Source organism: Sturnira hondurensis, unplaced genomic scaffold (assembly GCF_014824575.4).
Source record: "Sturnira hondurensis isolate 20B ecotype Veracruz unplaced genomic scaffold, ASM1482457v3 Scaffold0023357, whole genome shotgun sequence".
In the NCBI taxonomy this organism is placed as follows: Eukaryota; Metazoa; Chordata; class Mammalia; order Chiroptera; family Phyllostomidae; genus Sturnira; species Sturnira hondurensis.
This window is the reverse complement of record NW_028095988.1, coordinates 3377986-3388770: the sequence shown is the minus strand read 5'-3', so window position 1 is coordinate 3388770 and position 10785 is coordinate 3377986.

The window sequence follows — 10785 nt, the reverse complement described above, 5'->3', positions numbered from 1 at the left end:
TATCGGCTCTGGGACTTTGAGTTCTTCTTGCGCCATCTTTTGGGCTGTTTGTGCCTATTCCATAGCAGGATCGGAGCCCTAAGGTGTTCACTAGAGCAGGGCAACTCAGTCGCTGGGTTGTGACGTTGTATGTGGGGGCGGGGTCAAAGAGGAACTATGGCGTCCTGTCTGCCACTTGCCGCCTCAGCCCCAACCGGCACCGCAGCCACCACCATCACTGGGCCACGTGTTTCGTTCCACTACACTCGGGTGTGCCACCACCGTCAGCCTTCCACCACTGGGTTTGCCCCCTGGGGCCTGCGCGGTCCGTCTCACTGTGTGCGAATGTGCAACCACGGTCAGTCTGCCCCACACCCCAACTGGTTCCGGGCTGCCTGCTCGCCTAGGTTGGGGGATCTGTCCTGCCCAACCCTGCTCCGCTGCTGGCTCTGCCCCTCTTACCATCCCCGTTGAACGGTTAGATGTAGTCGGACTTCCGTATAATTCAATTTTCTGATCTTTGTGTGTGTCTTTGTTCTCCAAACCTTTGTTGTATTCAAACTTGGCTGTGGGAGAAGGCACAGTGTTTCCACCTATGCCTCCATCTTGGCGGAAGTCTGATTCAGGTTTTTGAAGGACTAGGACCCAGGCATCTAGATATTTTAAACTTTTTCTTTCTTTTTCTTTTTTTAATATATTTTATTGATTATGCCATTACAGTTGTCCCATTCCCCTCCTTCACTCCCCTCCACCCTGCACACCACTGCCCCACCATTCCCCCCCTTTCGTTCATGTCCATGTGTCACAAGTTCTTTAGATTCTGTATTTCCCATAGTATTCCTGCCCTCCCATCTATGCTACTTATTCTCTGTACCTTCTCCCCCCTTTTCCTCCTCCCACTCCCCTGTTCCTAACCCTCCATGTCATCTCCATTTCTATGCTTCTGCTGTCCTCTTAGTTTGCTTTTGTTTTAGGTGTGGTTGTTAATAACTGAGTTTGCTGTCCTTTCACTGTTCATATTTTTAATCTTCTTTTTCTTAGATAAGTCCCTTTAACATTTCATATAATAAGGGATTGGTGATGATGAACTCCTTGAATTTGACCTTATCTGAGAAGCACTTTATCTGCCCTTCCATTCTAAATGAAAGCTTTGCTGGGTAGAGCAATCTTGGATGTAGTTCTTTGAATTTCATGACTTGAAATACTTCATTCCAGCCCCTTCTTGCCTGTAAGATCTCCCTTGAGAAATCTGCTGACAGTCTGATGGGAACTCCCTTGTAGGTGACTGTCCCCTTATCTCTTGCTGCTTCTAGAATTCTCCCCTTCATTCTAATCCTGGCTAGTGTAATTATCATGTGCCTTGGTGTGTCCCTTCTTGGGTACAACTTCTTTGGAACTCTGTGCTCCTGGATTTCCTGGAAGTCTATTTCCTTTGCCAGACTGGGGAAGTTCTCTTTTATTATTTGTTCAAATAAGTTTTCCACTTGTTGCTCTTCCTCTTCCTCTTCTGGTACCCCTATAATTCAGATGTTGGAACATTTAAAGATGTCCTGGAGGATCCTAAGCCTCTCCTCATTTTTTTGGATTCTTGTTTCTTCCTTCTTTTTTGTTTGGTTCTTCCTTCCTTCCTTCTGGTCCCCTCCCTTGATTTGAGTCCCCGTTTCCTTTCCATCACTATTGGTTTCTTGAGCATTTTCCTTCATTTCAATCAGTTTAGTCTCCATATGTTCCTCTAATTTGTGGCTAAAATCAACCAATTCTGTGAGCATCCTGATCACCAGTATTTTGAACTGTGCATCTGAAAGGCTGGCTATTTCTTGTTCACTTAGACTTATAGGCTCTGGGGCTTTGAGCTGTTCTTGAGTCATCATGTTTGGTCTGTTTGTACCTGTTATGTTTGAGGGGCGGAGCCTTAGGTGTTCACCAGGGCCGGATGACCCAGTTGCTAGATTGTGATGCTGTATGTGGAGGCGGGGTCAGAGAGGGGGAAAAAATGGTGTTTTGTTCTGCTCCACTCTCTCTCAGATTTCTGTCCCTTCTGCAGCTTCCCATAAGCAAATTGGGCCCCTCTGGTGCTGGTTCCCTGGTGTGTGGGCCCGTGTACTCTCCAGGACCCTGTGGGTCTCTCCAATGAACTCTCTGTGAGCCTGGGAGCCTCTCCCCACCCCTTAACCTCAAGAAAGTCTTTCCAGTTGGTGCTTTCAGGCTCTAATTCCTGTCACTGGGGCCTTAGCCTGAGTCGTTTGTCTCGCTGTTTGTTCCTTCACTTGGTTTATCTGCAGGCAAATGTGTGACCGCAGGTAGCCAGCTGCCCTGTGCCCTCACTGTGTCTGCCCATCACCACCCCACGCCTGAGATCCACCAACCACCTCCACCTCCGCTCCTGGGTTGGTAGGACTGAACGGTCTTTCCAGCCAGACCCCACTCCACTGTCGCCTCCGCCCCTCTTACTGGTCTGGCTGAGTGGTTTGTTGTTGTAGGACTTCTGTACAGGTCAATTTTCACTGTTCTGGATGCGTTTTTATTTCTAAGACTTTGCTGTCTTTAAATTTAGTTGTGGGAAGGGGCACAGTTTCCACCTAACCTTCATCTTGGCCAGAAGTCCGATATTTTAAAAATTTTCACTGGTGAATTTGATTTGCAGCCAGGATTATGAGGACACCTTATTTTCAGAAGACATAAGCTTTGAAGGAAATCACACCCTTTGAAGAAATAGCCATACCCAATGATGGAAATGTGATAAACAAAGAAAGTATGTGGTGGAATAGCAGAGCTTAACAACAATTCAGAAATATAAACAAGGGTTCTATGACCCTGGAATATAACATTTTAAGGAAGAATTTAAAAAACTTTTGAAATTTCAAAATAGATTAATTTTAAAAGGATTTAGTTAGACCAAATTTTTTAAAAAATTTGAATATTAGAGCCATGAAAAATTTCCTATCAACATGAAAGAAAGCAAGCAATAAATTAGTTGAGAAGGAGCTAATCACCCACCTCCCCTAGAAAAGAAAAAAAAAGAAAAAGTACAGGTAGTGGCTAATCAAGTTACCTTACTAATTTGAAGCCATCAAAATTCTGACAAGCACTCTGCCTAGTGTGGCTCAGTGGATTAAGTGCCATCCTGTGAACTCAAAGGTCACCAGTTGGATTCCCAGTCAGGGCACATGCCTGGGTTGTGGGCCAGGTCCCCAGTTGGAGGTATGCAAGAGACAACCCAGTTGATGTATCACTCACACATCAACATTCCTCTCCCTCTCATCCCATCTTTCCAAAAATAAATACATTTTGACAATCCAGGAGAGTTTTGGGATTGTGTGTCTCACGGGCGCTGAACCTCTACAGATCAATACACAAAGGGAAAATATTGAAAATTCTAAGAACTAAAAATGTAATGCTCCATGAAGAACAGTAACATAAATTAGAAAGTTAGAGTACATTTTTAAAGAGGGGCAAGTCATAGATTAAGAGGTTTAAGAAAAATTAAGAGAAGTGGCCCTAATTGCCCCCCTGGCTGCCCCAGTAAAACGACCCAAAATCATCCCTGTCTATCGAGTCAGATACTGTCACATGCAACCAAAGAGTCCACACAGCAGCTACGTGCCACTTTGGAGAACTGGTAGTGATGATTCCAGAATGACTAGTCAGGGCAGATAAAGTAGGTTTGCATAGTCAGACCTGCTCACCTGCTTGTACTCCCTACCAGGATGACATCAGGATCAACAAAGTCATTGAAAGCAGAAAGCTGGACTTCATTCTTGACTCCTATACCACCTACTGATAATGTGACAACTGTCCCCGCTACCTTAGAATTTATACTGAGAAACCCTCTTTCAGAGCAAACTATGGATTTTGATCTTCCTATTTCCCTACATTCCCCAGCAACATCACTGAACTAGTCCTAGTCCTTCCAGGAGATGCTAAAGGTTACACTAGAGGATTTTTGAGACATGATCTTCAAGCCCACATACTCGAGCTTCAGTTATATATATATAGGATCTAGCACAAAAAATGCCCCATTTATTATAAAATATTGTATTACAAAGTCATAAATGTGTAATTCTGTAACATAACAATATCATACTCAAGTGTACCATATGACATTTTAGGTGAAATGTTTGAATTGCTGTCCATCTCATGCGAGACATTCACGTGCCCTACCAACCATACTCAAGCAGGCCATTGTTACTTCTGCCAGACCCTGTATATATACATTTTATATTTTGTCGATTATGATATTAGACTTGTCCTGATTTTTGCCCCTTTGCCTCCTCCACCCAGCACCCCCTGCTCCCTCAGGCAATCCCTGCACCACTGTTCATCATGTCCATGGGTCATGTGTAGAAGTTCTTTGGCTACTCCATTTCCTATACTGTACTTTACATCCCCATGGCTATTCTGTAACTACTTATTTGTACTTCTTAATCCCTTCACCTCTTCACCCATTCCTCCACACCCCTTCTCCCATGTAGAAAACATCAAAATGCTCTCTGTATCCATGATTCTGTCTCTGTTGTTCTTGTTTGTTTGTTTTTTAGATTAAATTGTTGATAGATTTGGGGTTTTTTTGCCACTTTATTATTCATAGTTTTGATCCTTTTCTTAAATAAGTCATTTTAACATTTCATATAATAATGGTTTGGTGACAATGAACTCCTTTAGTTTTTTCTTGTCTGGGAAGTTTTTTATCTTCCCTTCTATCCGAAATCATATCTTTGCTGCGTAGAGCAATCTTGGCTGTAGGTCCTTGCATTTCATGACTTTGAATATTTCTTGCTAAATCCTTCTGGCCAGCAAAGTTTCTTCTGCGAAATCAGCCAACAACAGTCTTATGGGAACTCCCCTGTAGGTAACTAACAGCATTTCTCTTGTTGCTTGTAAGATTCTCTCTTTGTACCCATCTTGTTTGGGACTCTCTGTTCTTCCTGGACTTGCATATCTATTTCCTATACCAAATTAGGGAAGTTTTCATTATTTTTTCAAGTAGATTTCCAATTTCTTGCTCTTTCTCTTCTTCTTCTGGCACCTCTATGATGTAAATGTTGGACCTCTTGAAATTATCCTGGAGGCTGCTTATAGTATTCTCATTAAAAATTTTTTTTCTTGTTGTTCTGGTTGTTTTTTGCTTCCTTATGTTCCAGTCATTGATTTGGTTAGTGGCTTCATCCACTCTACTGCTATTTTCCTGAATTGTTCTTTATTTCAATTAGTGTATCCTTTGTTTCTGACTGGTTTTTTTTTATGCTGCTGAGGTTCTCACTAAGTTCCTTTAGCATCCTTGTAACCAGTGTTTTGAACTCTGCATCTGATAGATCTCTTATATATCTTTTTGTTTAGCTTTTTCTGGAGTTTTGACCCAGATGAGTTCTTTCAAGTGCTGTGTTTCTTTGTCTCCTTTTGCCAGCCTCCCTGTTTATTTCTATGTATTAAGTAGAGCTGCTTTGACTTTCTGTCTCAGTAGCATGGTTTAACGTAGTAGGTGTCCTGTAGGATCCAGTGACACAGCCTCCCCTATCACCCAAGCTGGGTACTCAAGGTGTGCCCTTTGTGTGGGCTGAGTACACTCTCCTCTTGTAGTTGAGCCTTGGTAGCTGTTGGAAGATCAATGGGAGGGATTTACTAAGGCCATTCAGCTGCAAGAACTTAAGACTGTCTGTGACTACTGACCACCAACCTCTGCCCTCCACGGAGGATCAACTGTGCAGGGGCAGGATGGTGGTACTCCAACATAGTCTGTAGCTGTCCACTGGGTGTACTGGCCCTGGGGTTTCCTAAGTGGTGCAGGCAAAGGGACAGCCCCCATCTGTGTTTTGCCTGGGCCACCCTTCCTGAGCTGTAAAGCAATGAGAGTTTCTACTTATGTTGGACTTGGAGATTCCCAGCCAAACTGTGAATTTAGGCTGGCTGCTGCTTGTGTCAGACCTGGGGCCACTTAGAAAGAGGTATGGGAGCTGGGGGCTCACTGAGGCTGGCTGTCGCTTGAGAGGATTTAGGAAGTTGTGCAACATGAGTCAAGACCAGCCATTCACATGGAAAAGCAGCTTCAGTGGGGCAGTAAGTTGGGTGGGCTGGAGTCTCTGAGGACCTCCAAAGAACACCAAACAATGTTAGCCAGGTTGATGGAGTCTCAAATACGGCACCAGCTTACTGGCTCTGTGGGGGAAGAGTTCAGCAAAGGGTCGAGGCCTCTGCTGGCCCTGATGCCAGACACTTCAGTTTCCCCCTGTATAGCACTATTGTCTTTCAAGCTGCTTCCCCAGTACTGGAACTCAGAGGGAATGAGTCTGAGTAGGTGAGGCCATGTGTGAGTTAAGAGGAACTGCTTGGGGTTCCAGCAGTTTCTTCCATTAACTCAATCCCTGCTGTTTTTTTATAGCCAGAAGTTGTGGGGACTTAACTTCCTGCCACTGGAACCCTGCACTGGTGGGTCTGGGGGTTGGGACTCCTGGCTCCCAAGATATCCCTCCCAGATTTTTATCCACCACACATGGGTGAGGTACCAGCCCTTTCAGCATCTCTGCCCCCTCATACCATTCTGGATGGATGTGGTGTCTTTAATTCCATAGTTGTGAGACTTCCATTCCACTCCATTTCTGATGGTTCTGAGTGATGCTTGTTCTATATTTTAGTTGTAACAATGTTGTATATTTTTAAAATAATAAAAATTAAGACTTTTAGAATTTATTATTATACTAAAGTTATTTTAGTATAATGTTGCTTTTATATGTCCAAACCCAGTATTAGGTATAAACTTCTTAGAAGTCTTACGCAACTATAAAATGAAAACAAACCTACATATTAAATACAACCCAAATTACAATAAAAGTAAATTTTATTTTACATTTTTTGAGGACCCTCCGTACTGTTCTTCACAGTGGCTGGGCCAGTTTAAAATTTTATCAACAATGCACAAACATTCCCTTTTTCCAACATGCTCACCAACACTTACCTCTGTCTTCTTGATGGTAGTCCTTCTTACAGGTGTGAGGTGATAATTCGCCTTGGTTTGGATTTGCACTTCCCTGATGACTAGTGTTGTTCAACTCATTTTTGTGTACCTGTCAGCCATTTGGATGTATTCTTTGGAAACATGCATATTTAAAAAATCAGATTTTTTTCTGTTGAGTTGTATTTCTTTATAAATTTTGGATGCCAACGTCTTATCCAATACATGGTTTGCAAAAATTTTCTCCCATTCTGTAGGTGGCCATTTCATTGTGTTGAAAATTGTTTCTCTTGCTGTGCAGAGCTTTTAAATTTGATGTATTCCCACTTGTTAATTTTTGTTTTTTTTAGTCATTTGTACTCATATTCAAAATATCATTGTCAAGTCATTTTGAGGTCCTTCCCCATCAGTTTTATGGTTTCAGGTCTTATGTTCAAGTCTTTGATCCATGTTAAATTTTTTTTGAGTGGTGTAAAATAGGGGTCCAATTTCATGTTTTTGCATGTAGTTATCCAGTTTTCCCAACACCATTTATGGAAGAGACCATCCTTTCCCCACACGGTGTTCCTGGTTCCCTTATCAAATATTAGATATATATTACTATATAATTATACATAATATAATATATATTATATATAATATGATTATATATCTCTCTCTCCATCTTGAGCTTTCTATTTTGTTCCATTGGTTTATGTGTCTATTTTTATGCCAGTACCATACTTTTAAAGTATCATACTGTTTTAATTACTATATCTTTGTAGTCACTTGAAATCAGAAAGTGAGATCATCTCTGGTTTTGTTCTCCTTTCTCAGTGTTACTTTGGCTGTTCAGGTCATTTCATAAATATGTTTGGATTTTTTCTTTTTTTCTGTAAAAAGTGCCATTGGAAATCTGGTAGGGATTGTGTTGAATCTAGACAGCTTTGGATAGTATGAACATTTTAACAATATTAATTCTTCCAATCCATGAACATGGAATGCCCTTCCATTTGTTTTTTGTTTTTCTTGTTTTCTTTCAGCAAAGTCTTAGTTTTCATCATACAGATTTTTCACCTCATTGGTTAAATCTATTCTAGGTATTTTTCTCATTCTTGATTTTAGTGTGAATGGAATAGGTTTATTTTTTTCCAGATGTTTGTTAGTGTATAGAAAAGTAACTGACATGTGTGTATTTATTTTATATCCTGAAACTTTACTGAATTCATTGATTAGATCCAAGTTTCTTAGTTGTCTTTTATATCTTAATAATTAAAGATTTATTAATTGACTTTAAAGAAAGAAAGGGTGTGGGAGAAACATTGATTTGTTGTTCCACTTATTTATGCATTCATTGGGTGGTTCTTGTATGTGCTCTGACTGGAGATGGAACCTGCAACCTTGGCATATGGGGACAATGTTCTAAGCAACTGAGCTGCCTGGCCAAAGCTCTTAATAATTTTTTCTTAATAATTTTTAATACTGACATTTAACCATATGTTGGCTTGTAACAAAATAAACAATCTTGTCCATCCCAGATATAATACTTAATGAATTCAATAATTAAACCCTGATAGCACAACAAATTGTTTTGAGTAATTCTGGTTTGAAAAGTAGATGCAGATTTTGTCGAATCTGGACTCAAAAGGGCATACAATTCTTGTAAATACTTTCATTATATTTCATTTATAATATATCACATTTGATGGGTTACTTTGTAGAAATTCTAAGTTTAAACACAGTAGCTAAATAAACTTTCAAAAATATACTCAATATTTATTTATTGCTCAATTTTTAGGTCACTACCTCCCTGTGACCTGTTAATAGAACTTGTTTTTACTTAATCACTGCATGCTCTGGATGTTTCCTCACTAATTGGCTAGAATGATTATAGGAAGTCATGCCCAAGTGATTTTGTCACTTCCCAGTTTCTATGGCTATAGAAAAGAGGAGCTGATGGAGGCTCTATTAAACCTTAACCCAGCCCTTTCTTCCACCAAGAATTTCAGGATCCAGCAGAGGCTCTCCAGGTGCTGAGTTCTGAATTTCTCCCACATCTTTTCCTGGGCCTAGATTAAATTCTGCTCCACTGCTTGAAATATGGCCCTTGTAGTGGTGGTGATAGCAGGGAACCTTGTTTACTCTTCTACAATGTCCCTACTTTAAAATTAACCTTAGCCTAGTGGAAGGGGCACTCTTTCCCTCTGGGAACACCCCACAGGAAGACAGTTGGATACAAAAAGAGACCCTCTGTAGCAAGATCTCAGACTGAGCTACAATGTCCTGCTTAGCCCCAGATTTTCACCTCCATAAACTTTGCTCATGACTGAAAGGCCTGTCTTTTGCAGTTCTAGCTTCTACCATGACACTAGTGCAATAAGATGATATTAAGTCACAATTGGCTGGTCAAGAGCAAGAATGTGAATTATTAAGTTTCTTAGATATGATTATCAGTATTATGGTTATACTGAAGTGTGTCTTTTTTAGGAGATGCATACTGATATATTTTGAGATCGTGTCATGGAATTCCACTTTTAGATAGTTCAGACAATACACATACACACATGCAAATCATATGTACCACATGATTACTGTTTTCCTATAATTCTCTGCCTATAAATGGGAAAACTTAGGTCAAGGAAGAGCTGTTCATAGGTTAAGGCACCAGGATTATACATAATTCTTCCAGAGGATGATTGATTAATCTTGAAGGTATTTCTGCTCTTGGCAGGAAGAAGCAACTGGGCAGCACTGCATCAGCCTCAGGATTGTCCATGATAGAACACAAAATGATAGTGATTTGGAGGGAACATTAAATGTGAAATGAGCATGTCTGGGTATATGTAAATTTAACATTGGATGGGAGAGCTATGTGTAACCCTGACTTCTGGTGATACAAATAAGCTGAAGCATAAGCAACAGGTTCAGTCTGGTTACCAGGAAATCCTGCCACTAATTTCCTTCAGGTTGACCTTCATTACTTTTTTCTATCCATATCTAATCTTAACATTTGCACCCTCTGGGTCTCCCTTGATTCATTTAATATTTAATGAGTATTGTCTGTGTAAGTTGGGAGGGTCCAGGGCAGACTAGATCATAATTGTGGAAATGAAATAGGAAATTGTGGAAATGAAATGAAATGAAAAAACATTGCCCCAAAGCATCTTACACTCTAATAATAGAAAGGCAAGTATAATTACTATGATTATGTTCCTTTACACATTCCTTTACAATTTGTAACTTAAATTATATTGGCAAAGATCCTTTTACCAAATAAAGTAACATACACAGGTGCCAGGGATGAGGACCTGCTATCTTTGAAGGACATTTTCAGACTTCTACAGATGGGGGACATCAGAAGCCCACTTCAGATGGGTGACCACTTAAGTTCTTATTTGTTGCCTGAATGGTTGGCTGACTACTAGAGCTAAAGTATATTCATAATAATATCTCATTTCTCTATAAGCCTAGGCTGTGGTGCTTTCTTTTGCTTACTTCCCTACTTTTATGTTTTCTCAAACTCTCATTAACTGAAGTAACTTTGGCATGTGTCTGTTGCTTGCAAGTTGAGTCAAACTGCAGCAAAACAGCTGACCTGAGAATGGTCAATTTTGCATATAATTTTCACACTGTAAATGTACCAAAATATCACTGGTTGTAGATCTTCTGAAATTATTGGTTCAATCCATGCTCCCCTTCTCTGAGAACTACCTCCCACCAATTGGGATATTTCCCTTTGACAATGTTAATAACAAGCAACAACAGCCACCCCCACCATGTAGGGTCAGATAGGCACTACACTAAGTTGAACCAATCAAATTCTCTTAGAACTGGAACATATACACAAATTGCTTGGTTTCTGGAATTGGAATAAAATTCTG